Below are 19,472 nucleotides of genomic sequence, written 5' to 3' on the forward strand. Positions count from 1 at the left end.
ATTGTGAGCGATGGGCTATTATTCGAGGGAAGTTTAGCCCATCGCTTACTATCCGGACTAAACAACGTGTCTGGCGTGACATCACTGAAAGGTATCTCGTACTTTATAAGGTTGAATCTAGATGACAACATCTGCAGTTGAAGCATTTTTTTTAACGTTTTTTAAAACTTGTATTGAACTTGTATTCAGTCCCCCAACCAACATATTCCAATATTTTTCCCCGGAAAATTACCGAACTTAAAACGGCTAGACGGCAACTTAGTAAGGGGAAATTCAGTAAAATAATTTTAACAGATAAAGATAGGCTAAAGTAAAGAAGAAATCATGCTTACGTCAATCAGTATATAATCAATCAACCATCAAAACTTGAAGCAAATCACTGGTCTGTTGGAATATGTTATTCAATGTGTTAATGTTCTTGAGTTGTAAAAGGTTCATTTTTTTAAAAATTACTATAATTAAATGCAGGGTAAATGCAAGCTCCACCTGTGTAAGAGCAGTTAAAGATGTCAAAAAAAAAAAATATGGCAGGACATCCAAAGCCACACCAAGAAAAAGGAGGCCAACAGGTACATGTAAGATATAGCTATTTTTACCAAATAAAAAATTTATTTGGTAATATATATATATATATATATATATATATATATATATATATATATATATATATATATATATATATATATATATAACGTCTTTTATAATAACAATTGCTAAAATCAAATTCTTTCAGCTGCAAATGACGTTTCTTGGGATACATTTATAACCATATCAATGATCAGACATAGGCTGGAATGTTGGAAAAATTTGCTATTAGCAAGCATTGTTCTATGATCATCATTAAATATTTGTTAGTTTGATGTACTCCAACCCACATTTTTTAAAGGTGGGTAGATGGTTAATATTTTTTTTTTAAATTAGCTAATACATAGATAATCATCATTAAAATCATAGACTCAGAAATTTATTTATGCTTTCATTTCAATATATATATTTAAGGAATGAATTTAATAGCTTCACGGTTTATAAAGCGTAAACTGCTCCAACCCAGTTTATACCGTATAAAATGGGTAGCTTTTAAATTCATTCTTATAATTTAATTTTCATTCATTTGGTGTTAGAAAAAAAGATGATTGTCCTAAAAAAAATGACTACAATATGTTCAAAATTTGAATGCAACATAGGTGGAGCGATACGTTTTTGACGCAACTCATTGTGACGTAGGCAACCCATTTTATACGATATAAAGTAATTTTTATTATCCAATCAAATACAGCGTTACAACCAGAGTTAAATTATTTACATTTCCAAATATTTTTCCTTAAGATTCTTTGCAAATTAGAAGACTGTACATTTTCTCATGAACCGACATGGATGAGCATGAATATCTCCTTTGTTACGTAATTATATCACACTTGACGTCAAAAGTATAATGCAAACTATTTTGCTTTAAAAAATGACAGTTGAATGGCGTAATTTGTGGCAACTCATCAGGAAAATAATGTAAATATAAGAAATGAATTTATTTTTTGAAAATTCATGAGGTACATGAACTACAACGCTTCACGCCGGCATATTTATCATGAAGCGCTAACACGCTTCATGAAATATTCCAGCGTGAAGCGTCGTAGTTCATGTCCTCATGATTCTTTAAAAATTAACTTCATTTCTTAAGTATACACTGGACAGTGCGTCTGAGTATCGCAAGCGACCTAACGATACGATATATATCACAACACAGTAATGCGATACAACATGTATCATGATACAGTTGACAACAATTGAATTTAATAAAAGGAAAAGTAACTGAAATTTATTCTTTCTTTTCCAAAATAAAAAAAAACTGAAGTTTTTGAAATTGACATGAAAAAGATACGAATTAATGTGATATTTAATTGGTTTCAATAAAAAATGTATATTCATGAATATCAATTAGAGAAGTATGTATTGTATTTAAATACGTATTTTTTTTATAAGATTGTATCTATCCTCTCAGAAGTGTCATTTCTGGTGTGGAGGGGGTTTTGACTGTTTGTGTACAGCAAGTTTGCCAACAGATAAAACATGCAAGTATAAATATAAATACACTTAAAAAATTTCAGAATCTGATCATACAGTTTTTAGCTCACCTGAGCTGAAGGCTCAAGTGAGCTTTTCTGATAGAAATTTGTCTATTGTCTGTTGTCAGCGTTGTCATAAACTTTTCACATTTTCATCTTCTCCAGAACTACTGGGCCATTGGCACAGAGTATCCTTGGGTTTTGTTCAAATGAAGGGCCATGCCCTCCTCCAAGGGGAGATAATTATGAAATAGCGAAAAATTAATGCATCATTGAAAAATCTTTTTCTCAAGAACCAATGGGCCAGGATGGGCCACAATGAATGATGAAAGTTTTACATATAGCAATATATAGGAAAAATCTTCCCAAGAACAGCAAAGCCATGTTTGGTCCTATTTATATGGAAGCATCCTCAGGTGGTGTAGATTCAAGTTTGTTCAAATCAATAACCCCCAGGGGTAATTGGGGCCACAATGAAAGTTCAAGCTTGTAGGGAAAAAAGTCACAGTTATATGTAAGCATCCTTAGTAAGTGTAGGTTCAATTTTGTTCAAATCAACCCCCCCCCCTCCGTTTCAGGGGTAGGTCAGGACCACTTATGCGTTTAAGCTTTTCAATACTAAACTGATTTTTGCTTGTTTCCTAGCCACAGTGCTCAGGTGAGCGATGTGGCCCCTGGACCTCTTGTTATTAGCTCTACTGGTCAGAGACCAGAAGAGCTTATGCGATAGTAATGTGTCCGTCGTCCGTCCGTCTGTCTGTCTGTCTGTCCGTCCGTCTGTAAACAATTTTTCAAAATGCTACTCCTCCTACAGTTTTGGTCTGATTTCAATATAACTTGGCACACAAGTAGACTACACTAAGATACATAATTCTGTGTATCGGTTTTTGATTTCGATGAACAGTGTTGCCATGGTTACTAAAAATAGAAATTTCTGTGAAAAACATTCAAAATGCTACTCCTCCTACAGTTTTGATCTGATTTCAGTATAACTTGGCACACAAGTAGACTATACTAAGATACATAATTCTGTATATCGGTTTTTGATTTCGAAGAACGGTGTTGCCATGGTTACTAAAAATAGAAATTTCTGTGAAAAACATTCAAAATGCTACTCCTCCTACAGTTTTGATCTGATTTCAGTATAACTTGGCTCACAAGTAGACTATACTAAGATGCATAATTCTGTGTATCGGTTTTTGATTTCGATGAACGGTGTTGCCATGGTTACTAAAAATAGAAATTTCTGTGAAAAACATTCAAAATGCTACTCCTCCTACAGTTTTGATCTGATTTCAATATAACTTGGCACACAAGTAGGCTATACAAAGATGCATAATTCTGTGTATCGGTTTTTGATTTCGATGAACGGTGTTGCCATGGTTACTAAAAATAGAAATTTCTGTGAAAAACATTCAAAATGCTACTCCTCCTACAGTTTTGGTCTGATTTCAATATAACTTGGCACACAAGTAGACTACACTAAGATACATAATTCTGTGTATCGGTTTTTGATTTCGATGAACGGTGTTGCCATGGTTACTAAAAATAGAAATTTCTGTGAAAAACATTCAAAATGCTACTCTTCTTACAGTTTTGATCTGATTTCAATATAACATGGCACACAAGTAGACTATAATAAGATACATAGTTCTGTTTATCGGTTTTTGATTTCGATGAACGATGTTGCCATGGTTACTAAAAATAGAAATTTCCTTGAAATACCTTCAAAATGCTACCCCTACAGTTTTGGTCTGATTTTAGTATTACTTAGCATACAAGTAAACTACACTAAGATACATAATTCTCTGTACCAGTTTCGGATTTTGATGAATGGTGTTGCCATGGTTACTAAAAATAGACATTTTCTTGAAATACTTTCAAAACGCTACTCCTCCTACACTTTTTGTCTGATTTCAGAATAATGTGGCATACAAGTAGACTACAGAGATACATAATTGGTGTTATTGTTTTTTGATTTTGTTGAATGATGTTTCCATGGTTACTTAAATCAAAATTTCAGTAAAATTGTTTTAAAAGGCTACTCCTCCTACAGTTTTAGTCTGATATAATAATAAATCTTGCCAAAAAGAGACTAAACCAAGGATCATTATTCTATTTATTGCTGTTGCAAAGTTTCAAGTCCAAGTGCTACTTTTATCTTCCTTTATAAATACAACCAGTAGAGCTACAGTCTCATCAGAGACTTCTGGTTTTTTTAACTGAAGTGGTAAGTCATTGCTATTATACATGTGAGTGAATATAATCAATATATCAGGTTCATTTATGATTTGATTTTATGTTCGAAGTTCGAACACTTTAATATCTCTCCTCTGTTTTTGTAGATACTCAATCCAGACAAGATATACCAGTGTCAAAGAGAAGATATGGTACTCGTACATATGTTTCTGAAATAATTCTTACATTACAGTCAAACTTCATTATCTTGAACTCAATGGGACCGGAAAAAGAATTCCAGATATCCTAGGATTCAATATATCTAGGGTAAAATACATAAGGAAAAAGTAGTTGGGACTTCCAAATCACTTTGACGTATCCATGGTAACGTACCGGTATATGAGATATCATTGTTCGAGATACTGAAGTTCAACTGTATTTATTTCATGGTCAATAATTATAAGATACACTTTATTTAATTTTGTATGATTATAATTTAACATATGATACAAGTGGTAACTGAAAAATTACATCTTTGATAATACTTTGCATATATAAATTTTAGAGGAAGCAGATCTTGAACCAGAAATGGGGATGGAGGCACCACCATCATCTGGTTAGTTACTTTATATTATCATCTCTTTCAGAGAAGGCCAAAAAAAAATATGCGACAATGTGCAAATTATTTCAATAATGTCATTAACACAATTTTGAAATTTAAGTATCGAAACTTTTCTTGTGAACTATTCAGTATTTGGGCATATGTTCCTTTGTAATATTTAGAAAGGTTACAGACTCTTTAAAAAAAAACAACAACAACAAGCAGTCCTAAATGTAAATTCTATGTATTCCTTCTTTGGCATTGTTATGTACTGTACAATGTACATCTCTAGTTTTAATTGCACAGGTTTCTATCAACCAGAAAAGGCTCTACAGACTATTTCAGGTGAGTAAATTTCACACAAATAATTAAATTTATCACAATACTTAAATATTGCTTTTAATACAACATAAATACATGTACATACACAGGGTAGCTAGTAAATTCATTTCTTAAATAGCCGCAATGAAAATATGCTTTTCATTTCTTAAGTAGCCGCAATGAAAATATGCTTTTCATTTTATTTTTTACTGTTGCTTTTCATTCTATTTTTCACTGTTGTTGCAGCTAACAGTCATTCTGTCAATAGCAGAATCTCTAGTGAGTATAAAAGAAATACTAATGTACTGAGTATAAAATACATATACATTTGTACCAGCCAAGGGATTTAAGATTTATACAACAAAATAGTGTAATTAGTTCAAATTTCCAATAAAATTTTAGACTATATATATACATGAAATGATTATCAAAGGTGAAAAAAGTGCATGTGTAGGTATGAATTTTACTTTTATCTTGACTGTTTGTAATGTGAATGATCATTAACAAAATGCACAATTATTTTTAGGTTTACAAAAAGAAAATGTATAAATTTTTCAAATCAAACATCCAAATCAGTTTATGCAAATAGAGTGCAGATTTATCTTTAAATTCACTCACCTTTTATTAGCTCTTCTGAGCCAAAGGCTCAAAGAGCTAATGCTATGGCCATTTGTGCGGTGTGCGTAAACTTTTTAGAATATGGGCCATAACTCAAGAACCCCTTGGCCAATTATTGTCAAATTTGTCACAGGGTATTCTTGGCCCAAGGGCTCCCTTTTATACTAAAACTAGGGTTGTGACCCTTAAACAAGGGGAGATAATTAGGAAAATAGAAACAAAAGTACTGGTTGCTAAAAAATCTTCTTCTCAATAACCACTGTTCAGATTATCAGCAAACTTACACAAAAGGATGAGGATATGTTGTAGATTAAAAATTGTTCAAGGCATCACCCTGGGGCAAAGAGCATGGTCTCAAGGTCACTTCAAAGTTGACCAAAAATTACATTTTATTAAAATGTTGATATTTTGCTTACTATAAGGACTAGGATCATCAAATCTTGTCAGTTAATGTATCTAAGGACCTCATATCATGTTGACTCAAAAGTAGGTCACGGTGACCTAATTTTTAAATTTTGCGGCCATTCTTTTTCAAAATGATTTAGAAGCATATTTTGAACAATTTAAGGCCTATTATCATCAAACTTAGTCAGTTGATGTATCTTGGGTCCTCAAAGTACATCAACTAAAAAGTAGGTCACCTTGACCTACTTTTCAATTTATATGACTATAATTAAATATTTCTGGTACTAATTGGCTTAGAATCATCAAACTTTGTCAGTTGATGCATCTTGGGTTTTCGGAGTAAGTCGACTGAAAAAAAAGTCACCATGACCTACTTTTGAAAATTTATGGCTTTAATTATATATTTCAGGAACTAATTGGCTTAGAATCATCAAACTTTATCAGTTGATGCATCTTGGGTCCTCAAAGTATGTCATCTGAAAAGTAGGTCACTGACCTACTTTTGAAATTTTATGGTTATAATTTAAAATTTTTTAGGTATTAATTGGCTTAGAATCATCAAACTTAGTTGATGCATCTTGGGTCCTCAGAGAATGACAATTGATAAGTAGGTCACCATGACCAACTCTCAGGTACTAATTGGGTTCTCAGAGTGTTTCATCTAAAATGTAGGTCATGATGACCTACCTTTGGAATTTTAAGGGTTTATCTATATATACAGGATACTTAGAGGATTCAAATAGAAGTGATAGGTTGTACAGTTTATCAGAAGAGCGATTGAAGGCCCTTGGGCCTCTTGTTTTCAAAAACAAATTAATCTGGAAGATTGGTAGGAACTGTATTTGTTGAATAAAATGTTATGTTGTATAGATGACTGTATATCTCATGTTATGTTGTATAGATGACTGTATATCTAATGTTGTGTTGTGTAAATGACTGTATATCTCATCGGAGGGTGTGTGTGTATTTGTGAAGTAAATGCTTAAGATGCTTACTTTGTACAAATTTCACAAGAATGTTATTCTGCTAATGAAACAAAAAATTTGTTATTGTTTTATGTGAAATATGCATATTATTATAATACTTGTGAGTTATCTTACAGTTATTAATGTCCTACATGTATCGTTATGGTATGTTTGTAGAAAAAACAGCAGCAAAATAGGGTTCAATTATTGTAATATCTTTAAAATTTTGAAATACAATACATATAATGATAAGTAGTCAAGCAATATTACTTTAGCAAAATAAAGATAATGACTTAATATAAAGCAGATTGATATCCTGATGATGCAAGACATATACTGTGATGTAAGCAATACTGGTTCTGGTAAACTATTCTGTTTAGCTAAACAGATAGCACGCTATATATATATTACTTTAACCATAATAAAATTATTCTTTAGAAAGAAATACATGTATAAGTGATAATAATTTATAAGAAAAAAAGCTTTTCTTCCTTGGTCAGCCACCTGTTCAGCTGTATGCATAATTAAAGTTACCATTATTGAGAATTCTGAAATACATGTATTTACATTTATAGTGAGATGAATTATTAAATGATTATGATAGTAACAATGTAAAACAGTTTCAGTTGTCTTATTTTAGAAGAAATCATTTCATCTTTAAGGAAGCTCTGAACACAGTACATTAAAGAGTTCTAATTGTAGGATACAAAAATGTAGTTTTATGCAGTTAAAGTGACCTGACCCTATACATGCTATATGAAAAATGAAATAACAGGAATCGTTTGTTAATGACACAATTTGTTATAGACTGAAGTATTCTCAACTTAATATCAGACCAATATAGACTAACTGAATACATTATTATACTGTATTTTACCAATATTAGTAAGCAACAGTGACTCCTGTTCACTACTAAATCATCATTGAGTCTGAACATTTTTCCTCGGGAAATATGGCAGGTAAGCTTTGTTGAACATGAACTGAATAAACTCATGTACACCTTTATATGATATACCGGTAATTTTCTTGAAAATCCAACAAAAAAAAAATCATTGATGTTTAGAGCTTCCTTAAGAACATTTCATTTCATCTTCAAACAAAATGCTGAGAGACAGTTTGATTAGTATTGGAGATCTTGCATCTGCAAAAAAATAAAATTGCAATAGCAGGAGATTTCTCAGTTGTTTGAGGGACTGATAGTTTCAATTGGCAAATCTCTGTATTAGTCTCTGTCTGACTGTTTGTCCAGCATCGTCAGCAGTTACGCCTTCTGGCACAGGAAACTCCTGGTCTGGATCGTTATCAAACATCTCTCCATCTATGGGCATCTTTATGTCCATACACATGTTGTGAAGCTTAAACACAGCTGTGATAATCTGCACACTTTTTGCAGGGGTAAATAAAAGCATCCAGATTTATGTATGCACCTATTTCAGAAAAAAAACTCACATTCTAGTATATACATTTTAATCCGATTGGATCTTGATTCCAGCCTCCATCAAGCAAAATTGAAGTAGTCTGAAACATATCCTCCCTGGTTGCGATGCGTAATCTCAACATCCCGCAAAATGAACACATACAGTGTAGTTTGATGAAATTATATTTCAAATCAAACCGTAAATGTCACACCTTTCAAAATTTCTTAATTGTTTTAAAAACTTTGAAATATTTTAGTTAAACAGTACCTGAATCGGGATTTGCACACACCAAGTGCTCTTTCAACAACAACTCTCGTTTTGCTGTGGGCTAAGTTATAATTTTCCTCTGCCTTATTGCTTGGGTTGGATTTTGGCGTCATCATGTAACGTTTTAAAGCATACGCCGAGTCCCCGAGAAGCCAGCCGTCATCCCTGTGGAGGTAATGTTTTGAAAAATACATAAGGTCATTAAATTTTCATGAAATGAATGGATAAAGACTAAATATTTAGTAAAATTGTTTCTAAAAACATTTTATCCAAACTATCAATCACTATAATAGAGAATATATGTTAAAAATCTATCAAATATTTCTAAAAAGATAACAATTATGAATGATTATCATTTGATCAGGTCATTTCAAATTTGGTCAGGTCATTAAATTTTTATGAAATGAATGGATAAATGACAATAAATTTGGTAAAAATGATTGAATAAACCTTTATTCAATTGAATTGCACTTTATGATTAAGAAATTATCATGAAAAAAATTGATATAAAAACTCAGAATATTATATTTGGAGAATTTTTTGTTGGTCAGGTCAGTCAGGTCTTTAGTAGGTCAGGTCTTTAGTATGTTCCAAAATTTTGCCTAATTGTAACGCTGGTAGCGCACCATACATATACACCGGTATCAGAGTAACGTCCCTTGACACTAGCAACTTACGTGTGGTATAGTTTTCATGTGTATTTCATGATTTAGTGAGTAAACAAAACCATTTCAAGCTGATACATTATTGATACACATGTTTTATTGTTGATGAGTGACATTTATTGTTTACAATTCTAAGTATTTAGTTTTGTTTCCAACCTTCATCAATAAGTACACCGGTACCGTAGAACCCCGGCATACAATAAATGCTAAGTGTCGGACTCGGACTTCGTAATATTTACATACAGAGATGTTTATACCTGGGTAGATCAGGACAAGGAATGGCTTCGTCCTGTCGTCCTTTGCACATCAGCGTTTAATTACCAAGTCCATCAATCTGTATAGGAAGACTCGAGGTAAACGATACCTTTCGATTACTTCTGCGTCATTTAGGTAATCGAGAGGATTTGTCCGATCCCGGAAAATCCTCTCTCGTCGAAAGTTTCGTGTAGAATCGTCTGCTAGAAGGACAACAGACGCCATTTTTGTTTGTTTACGTGCTCGCAAGTCAATTTACGAGTGCCCCTGACCACTCGTGGACTTACGATCAACTTCAATAGTAACTCGCAAATCGTAACTCTTAGTGAAACGCACTTACGTTCTACGTCTACGTTTACGTCTACGTTTACGATCTACGACCTGTTAGTGAAACGGTCGCCAGAAGAGCTTATGCGATAGTAATGTGTCCGCTGTCCGTCCGTCTGTCTGTCTGTCCGTCTGTAAACAATTTTTCAAAACGCTACTCCTCCTACAGTTTTGATCTGATTTCAATATAACTTGGCACACAAGTAGACCATACTAAGATACATAATTCTGTTTATCGGTTTTTGATTTCAATGAACGGTGTTGCCATGGTTACTAAAAATAGAAATTTCTGTGAAAAACTTTCAAAAATGCTACTCCTCCTACAGTTTTGATCTGATTTCAATATAACTTGGCACACAAGTAGACCATACTAAGATACATAACTCTGTTTATCGGTTTTTGATTTCAATAGACGTTGTTGCCATGGTTACTAAAAACAGAAATTTTTGTGAAATTCCTTTTAAAAGCTACTCCTCCTACAGTTTTGGTCAGATTTCAGTATAACTTGGAACACACGTAGACTACACTAAGATACATAATTCTGTATATCAGTTTTGGATTTCGATGAACGGTGTTGCCATGGTTACTTAAAGTAGAAATATTCTGGAAATACTCTAGAAGTGCTACTCCTCCTACACTTTTTGTCGTATTTCAGTATAACTTGGCATACAAGTAGACTACACCAAGATACATAATTGTCATTATTGTTTTTTGATTTTGTTGACTGATATTGCCATGGTTACTTTAATCGAAATTTCTGTAAAATTGTTTTAAAAGGCTACTTCTCCTACAGTTTTAGAGACTAAACCAAGGATCATTATTCTATGTATTGCTGTTGCAGAGTTTCAAGTCCAAGTGCCTCTTTTATCTTCCTTTATAAGTACAACCAGTAGAGCTACAGTCTCGTCAGAGACTTCTGGTTAATTTGTCGCGAGGAATGGTTGTATAAAGTGTAGCAAAGTAATACGTTTTGATGTTTATGAAAAATTTTGTGATTTTAAATTTTCTAAACGTTTCTTTAGCGTTTTTGAGAAGCCACATTTTATTTACACTACTTCTCGAGTATGCTGTTGCACAGTAGTCTGACGTTTCTCATTTACAACAGTAAATATTTTTGTGAGTAGTAAAGAAAGGGGCTTGGTAGAGCATTTGCTGGACCAAGCGATGCATCTTTGTAATGATTTTTATGAAGTTTAGGAATCCAGTATAGGTAAGGTAGATCGAACCCACATTTGTTGACTGTAAATGTAATGTGAAAAGTATTGGAAACTGAAATTAGTTTTTTTGATTTGAATTTTTTGAATGCAATTTGAAGAATTGCATCCTTAGAGAGTGAACTGTGAGTGTAAGTTGGATATCTGGATTCAGAATTAAAACCAAGTTCTTAATAATTAAATAAATAAATAAGTTTAAATAATTAGCCTTACAAATAAAGACAATATCGTAACTAGCCTTGTCTGCTTGAATCATAACATCTTGTTCATGTAGCCTTTCTTTTTCAGATTTTGTGAAAACGGAAATAGATGGTTCGTCTAGGATCAGAATATTATAGCTATGAGATCTTGAACCTATTTGGTCTTCAGAGCATGCTCTTGAGTATCGAATAAGTTGCGAGACATAAAATCACATGTATATTATAAATTATTATGTATATTGCTAGAATGAAATATGAAGATAACGAACAATAATAAAGCTCAAAAGTCCACTGAAACAATACATGTTGGGAGCAGAGCAGGCACGGACCAATAAAAACATCAAAGGTGGGATCAGGTCCCATTGAATAAGCATCCCCTGTCGACTAGTCACATCAGCCGTGTCTCGTTGTCATGATCGGGCAATCCGAAAATCCGTAGACAATACAGTTTGAAAATAATGGCCTAACAATTAGTATAAAAAACGTCAGTCAGCATTCAACTTAACAACAGACTATATTTGCTGACGAGGTCTTTGTATCGAACATAGAATTTGATTTGCGAAGTGTTGACTTTAAATGAGACTGCAAATATCCTTGTATCATCTACTAATTTGTCCATAATGTTGTAATATTTGTAAAATCCATCAAGTAAAACATCAGTTTTGTTCAAAGTGATATCTAAATAATATTCTTCTTTTATCCATGTTAATATACTATCCCATGTTTCATTTACATATATGCATTCCCAAAATAAATGACCAAATGTTTCGGCATTACATCCACAAAATGTACAAAATTCTGAGTCGGTAATTCCAATCTTAGGTACATAAATATGTATTAGTTGCAAGAATTCGAGGTACAATTCTATAGTAAAACCATCCTAGCTGAACGTCTATAGTTATTTTGAAAAATAAAATATTTCCCCTTTTGCATCTTATATCATTCACATCCAAGTCTACTTCATTTTCCATTTTAATTAACTTTTTTCTCCATAAAAATCTCTTGAACCTTGGTAATGTTTCTTAATTTTTTGTGATACTTCATTATTAAAAAAATCTAAAATACGATGCATACCATTAACAAACCTTTGCTTATAATAAATAAGTTTGTCATTAACACATATAAATCATTAAACCATACACAATGTAGGTCTTAGTATAGATTGTTGACATTTTCAATGTAATAATATGTATTGTAAAAAAAACCCATAAATAATTATAGAAAAAGGAGTAAAAAAGAATAACCATCTCTTATTGGACTTAAATGTGATATATTATATTATTATAAAAGTGTAAATTCATTTATATGAAAAATCATAATTGGACAAGTTTAATACAAGATGGGCATGGCTCTCTTTTGGTAATAATACATGATAATTTAGCCTATTGCCCTAGGTATTGCAAAATAATGATTTCTTTACTAATGTGTCTAATTGGAATCATTATCTGACTACGACAGATGTATATACAACAGGATGAATGCAGTATGAAAGATGAGTGTATGCAAAAATAACCTCATTTTACATTAATGTATATTACCATGTTAAATTAACTTATAGACTCCAAGGCTCCCCAACTTTGGCTAAAAGGACACATATATATGAACTGGGGAAATAAAAAAAAACCAAACTAATTTGTCAATACCTTTCCTGTTTAAGAAAATCTTCGTTCGTAGAGCGCGCATGCTCGTGCGTATCGAATTAACTGGGAGACATACAAATATAATATTCATATGTAGGTGATTACCGTATATTAATTACCACATGAATAAGAAAAGTTGACGATAGAAAAGTTGAAGTCGTCACATTTACCATACAGTTTTGTTGTTAATTACCATTAACGTCTTTTTCCAGTAAAATATCTAAGTATGAAACAGATGTGTCAGACTCTGTGGTATCTTTTATCTCGAGTTCAAAGGGAAATATCAAATCAACGTAGGAATGAAAATGAATATTGTTAATTGATAAAACGTCGTCGATATATCGAAATGTTGATTTGAAGGCAACAGCGAAAGACTTCTCATGTAAATGTTTTGGAATAAATGTTGCTTTATAGGTCCGCTGCCCTAACAAAAAAATACTATAGTTAACTAAAGTAAATCAAAGTGTCAAAGTTATCACTATAGTAAATCAAAGTTTTCAAAGTGATCACTATAGTGTCATAGTGATCATAAAAGTTTTCAGCATAGTAAATCAAAGTTTTTTATAGTGATCACTATAGTAAATCAGAGTTTTCATAGTTATCACTATAGTGTCATAGTGATCACAATAGTAAATCAAAGTGTCAAAGTTATCATTATAGTTAACTATAGTTTTCATAGTGTCAAAGTTATCACTATAGTTAACTATAGTATTTTTTTTTGTTAGGGTAATAACAGTGCGCATGTCTAACAAAAAATACTATACTCTATAAATGACCATACGTAAAATATCTGAGATGTTGAAAATACATGTATATCAATGAAAAATTTGTAATTATATGTTAACAACCTTAAAGAAAAAATAATTACAATTATGGGAACAAATAAATTATTCTAGGTAGGTCAGGCCATCTTTAACAAATTGTTTGGTTGCCCTCTCCCGACCGACTGGCTAAAAATGATCCGACTCAAAACTTTTTTTAACCTCAAGGAAGCAATTTTTTTTTCTGCATTCCAGAAAATAGATTTTGAAAATTCAGCATTCAGCAATTCTCACCTACCTACCGACTCAATTTTCTCATCCTTAGTCGGGAGAGGGCAAGCAAACATTATTTTAAAGTTGGCCTCAGGAAGAATTTTATGTTATTTTTTAAATAGATTATTTTATTTTATTCATTTATTTACCGTAAGTTTAGAAAGGACGTGGATACACTTCAAATATTTGGGTACATACCTCTAATTATTTTTAGAATCGGTAGGAGAAGAAAGTAGTGCAGAAAAAATTACAAGTTCCTTAATTTGCAGACTTGAATAAAAAAAATTGTGATAGTGTACTAAACTGAGCCTCAAACTTGTTGATAAGGAGTATGTTTCCTAACAAAATAACTTGGCAAATGTAATTTATCAAGAAGATCAGCAGAATTATTTTGTGTATTATAACGCCAGTGAGAAGTCTTGAAATCCCCTACTTTCACTTTCATTTTCAGAGGTTAACGCAGACAGACGCATTTTGCCGGAAAACGAATCTGACATGCCACCTCGAGATTTTAACCAAGGAAAGACAACTTTATGTGCTTTGATTTGAGGGGTCACTCACTGCTGAACGAAAATTAGGGACATAGCTATGTGAAGAAATGTTAACATTGCCACCTATGGGAAAACAATTAGTGGACTGTACCCATATTGGTAAGTATGAAATAGTTCATTTCTGTTCAATTTTAGTATTTAAAATGAAATCCCGGTAATGTACCGTATACGGATTGTATTTTATTTCACTTCCTGTTAATTGTAAGATGAACATGGATGCTTTTGTTAGAAAATATTCTAGAAAACTGTTTGAAAATAGCTTTGTTTCCATTAATGGAGAGTGTCGGTTGTGGCATGAGACAGGCGGTAAATCTCATGGGCAAATAAGAGTTAAGTTACCAAATGGTGAATGGCACACTTATGCACCTGCTAAATTATCCTTAATCTTGAAACTAAAACAAATCCCTCCCCACTCTTTAGAATGCTCTCATTTATGTCACAATCCCCTGTGTATTAACCCTTCCCACCTCACACTTGAACCCCATGCTACTAACATGCAACGCATTAACTGCTTGGGTGAAGGTTTATGCAGACATCACTCTACTTATCCTGACTGCATGATTCAGCTGCATTTGAATGGTATGTATGTAATAACAAATTTGCAATTAAAAAAATTAAATATCATTTTTTGTTTTGTTTTGTTTTGTTTTGTTTTTTTTTTTGTTTTGTTTTGTTTTTTTTTTTATTGGGGGGGGGGGGTGCCTCCACTTCCTCCACCATCTCCTCACCTTTCTTTTTTTTTTTATTTTACTTGCACCTTTACACATTTTTTTTTATGCTGTGCACATTTTATTTCATACAACACTTCATATAACTTTATTTCCATTTTAATCACCAGTAACTACAACCCTGTTGATCGGGATCGATGTTCACTAATCTTTTAACCCTTTTCACATGTGTACACAGAGGAGACGCTGGCAGTTTTGGTTCAAGTTGATACTTTATGTAATCACTCTTCAGAGGACCATTCTTTTTGTTTTTAACAAATTGGTTAGCATATCTATGGCGAGCCATGGCTCGTCTTTTTCTTTGGTTTATTGAGTTTTTATGTTGTTTATAGTACTCTGACTTTTCTTTTATTTTTTTCAGTGCACTGAGTGACTGGGACCTTTTACCAAGGGGAGCACCAACAGCAGTCAGTGTTTTACATATAGCCATATCTATACCATTGTTTGTCCTTAATATGGCTGACAAGGCACGGGATTTTGCATTTCGTGAGTAGGTTTTATTTTTCGGTAAACTTAGAGACATAGTTCGGTTTACCGACTCGCATTTGTTTGTAGTTGAATTGAATTTCATTTCGTTTAATGCACAAACTGACAGCTTCATTTCAAGCAGTGACTCAAGAATTAATTTGTCTTGTGTATTACATTTTAGTGCACCAGATTTTAAACCATATGCGCGGAGTCCGACAGACTTGTGCCACCAGCTTGTTGTTTTGCCACCCCCACAGAGAGTTAAGCTCCACCTACATGAATCACCACAACTTCCTGTGTAACACTTCAAAACCTTAACAGCAATTCTCGGTAAGGAGTTTGACATTTTTTTAAGGTCACCATTATACTTTTTGAAGAGAGCTTTTATGATACCACTACATCTTTCTTTAATGTCATTTGCCAGAACTTTTTGTAGCTCTGCTTTTTGAACTTTAGTGTTTACAGGAAACATTTCATCACTAAAATTTGCCTTGACACCATGTCTAAACTGACTTTGACCCCGATGAACTCTATCGGCAAGTCGATTTGTTCTCCACAAGGGAGATAAAAAGTCCTGAATTGCTTTTTCTAGACCTACAGCACTTGTTGCATCACCATCAGTTGTTACATATTTTACAAGAAGATTTTTTTTACATAGTTTTTCCCCTATTTTATAACCTAACTCTCTTTCAGAAAGAGGCTCGACAGGATTTTTATTTGCTGTACAACAGAAATGACCACCTGGGCACTGGACTTGGAAACCCTCACCCTGAAGCCATGCTCCCACCCAGCACAGTTTATTTGACATGTGGTAAGCAATAACTTGATGTTTGTCTGTGACATCTTCACATGCCAAGCCGATTACTTGTGAGGCTCCTTGGCCCATTTTGTGTCGGCTTGTTATGCTTTTGGACTGATATGAGGCATCCATTTGTATATTGATTGGGTGAGATTCATGTAGGCCAATTAATTTATTTCGTTCTTTTAATTGGTTAATTCTTTCATCCATATCACACTCTGCAGGTGCAACAATTTTTTCACCTACTTTATTGCAAGATTTGATCATTGAAGATCTGGATGGGGGTGGGATACCCGTACAAGCGAGGATCATTCGAACCTGGTCATTTCCTATAGGAGTTTGATACAAAGCAGTTTGTATTGCTCGATTAATTGCAGCTGCTTTTCGACCTGGTCCCTCAGAGGGGACTTCATGAAAAAGTTTATACATTTTAGATTGAAATTCACAATTTTTGCAGCTAAATGTCCAAGTCCACCCTAGACCCTGTTTAACTTCAGATATTAATTCAAAGTTGGGGGTGGCACACTGGGTTTGAGAATGGGAAGAATGCAAGTTGTTTATCATATTAACAGTCATGTCCCTGTCCACAATCCTCATTTCTCTACTGTCGGGGGTTGTAATTTGAGGAAAAGGATCAGGGTTGCGAGGATGGGGGCGTAATATTTTAACATTGTTTGGACTTTCATCAGACCCTGCTATGATATATGACTGGTCATCATAAGATTTTTTCGTCAAAGTTTCAAATTCATTAATTGTTAACCTAGGTAACCAAACAGAATTAAAGGACTTAGCTTCTTTTCCAGACTTGGATACTCTCCCTTTTCTGATGGTATTTCCTATTGCAAACCTGTGTTTTTTTCTTTCACCTTTCATTTTACCTATGTCAAAGTGCACCTATACCTATCAATTTGAAATTGCTTGTTATGATGACATCATAAAAATGGCTGCCTCAGACTTCTATGACATCATAGTCATTTTCGCGTACATTTTTTTTCATAAGATGCTCACTAGGAATATCATATTTAATTGCATATATTTTCCATATTAATAAACCAATTTTCATTTGTAATACCTTTTTAAAAAGGTTATAGCCTCTAGATTTTTGTAGAACTTATTTCGGGGTATTTGAAATAGAATTTCGCTTGTTATTCATTGGGTAATATAAAAAGAGTTTAAAAAAAGGGGTTTATTCGCACAGAAAATATTACGTAATTCAAATATACGCTATTGCGTAGACATGATTGTTCATTAAATCATTTGAATTAATTAATTGAAAGATATTAATATGCCAAAAATATTCATTGTTCATCTTTCATAGTCAATATTTGAAGAAAATGAAGAGGTTGAAAATGACCAAATTTATTCATACATGAGTTGCCTTACAACAAGTTTTCAAAAGTCTGTAAAAACTTGAAATATGAACCAAAATTAATGAAACTTGGCATAATGATTGCATATTGTCTAGAGTTAAGTGGTATTTGACCAAATATTGTAAAACTTAAAAATGCTTGTTCATATTGGGTACATACCTCTAATTATTTTTAGAATCGGTAGGAGAAGAAAGTAGTGCAGAAAAAATTACAAGTTCCTTAATTTGCAGACTTGAATAAAAAAAATTGTGATAGTGTACTAAACTGAGCCTCAAACTTGTTGATAAGGAGTATGTTTCCTAACAAAATAACTTGGCAAATGTAATTTATCAAGAAGATCAGCAGAATTATTTTGTGTATTATAACGCCAGTGAGAAGTCTTGAAATCCCCTACTTTCACTTTCATTTTCAGAGGTTAACGCAGACAGACGCATTTTGCCGGAAAACGAATCTGACATGCCAACTCGAGATTTTAACCAAGGAAAGACAACTTGATGTGCTTTGATTTGAGGGGTCACTCACTGCTGAACGAAAATTAGGGACATAGCTATGTGAAGAAATGTTAACATTGCCACCTATGGGAAAACAATTAGTGGACTGTACCCATTTATTTAATATATTTTTTATACCGCCGCTCCGAAGGAGAGAGGGTATACTGTTTTACCCTTTTGTGTGTGTCTGTGTGTCCGTGTGTCTGTCCGTAACAAATTTTGGTCGCACTTTCCTCAGCAATTACTCATCGCTGATGCTTTGAAATTTTAACACGCTCTTTGTTTAGGCATACCATATGGTGGGATTAATTTTTGAACGAATGTGATGTCAACTTCCTGTTTATCCATGGGCCTGTCCGTATCATACATTACAAATTTGGGTTGCAGATTTCTCAGCAACTACTTATTGCAGATGTTTGAAAGTTTAGCAGATTCATTGTTTTAGGCATGTCATATGGTGGGATTCATTTTTGTATGAATCTAATGTCAGCTTCTTGTTTATCCCTGTGTCTGTCCAAAAATGAACTTGTGTATTCACATCAGAGCGGGGATATTATTAGTGAGCATTGGCTCACATACTTCTTGTTTTATTTCATGGGAGTAACAAAATATTTTTTTAACCTTTTGACCAGTGTTTCTGTCGGTATATATTTTAGCCTACATTGTATAGTAACTTTCTGAACTTGAAGAACTTCATACACATGGAAGCTGCAAAAATTTAGATCATTTTGCAAATCTTCGTCTTGCTCAAGGTCACTGTGACTAGAGGTCAATTTTCTAAACAACTGAATCTGACTAAAGTGAAGTGTATTGAGCAAGGCAATTACCTGTTGTTTATCTATGCTCCTTATTTCATTCATTATCACCTACCCTATGACATTTACAAATAATATTGGC

The 19,472-nt window shown here is 33.1% G+C and overlaps 1 pseudogene; it reads right to left on the reverse strand.

Moving 5' to 3' along the window:
* Positions 1–8,350: 8,350 nt before the first annotated feature.
* Positions 8,351–9,978, reverse strand: LOC133196234 (putative nuclease HARBI1; annotated as a pseudogene).
* Between the last annotated feature and the right edge of the window lie 9,494 nt (positions 9,979–19,472).

Source organism: Saccostrea echinata, unplaced genomic scaffold, assembly GCF_033153115.1.
Source record: "Saccostrea echinata isolate AGI-Se365-2 ecotype Australia unplaced genomic scaffold, CSIRO_AGI_Sech_v1 ptg000001l, whole genome shotgun sequence".
Taxonomy (NCBI): Eukaryota; Metazoa; Mollusca; class Bivalvia; order Ostreida; family Ostreidae; genus Saccostrea; species Saccostrea echinata.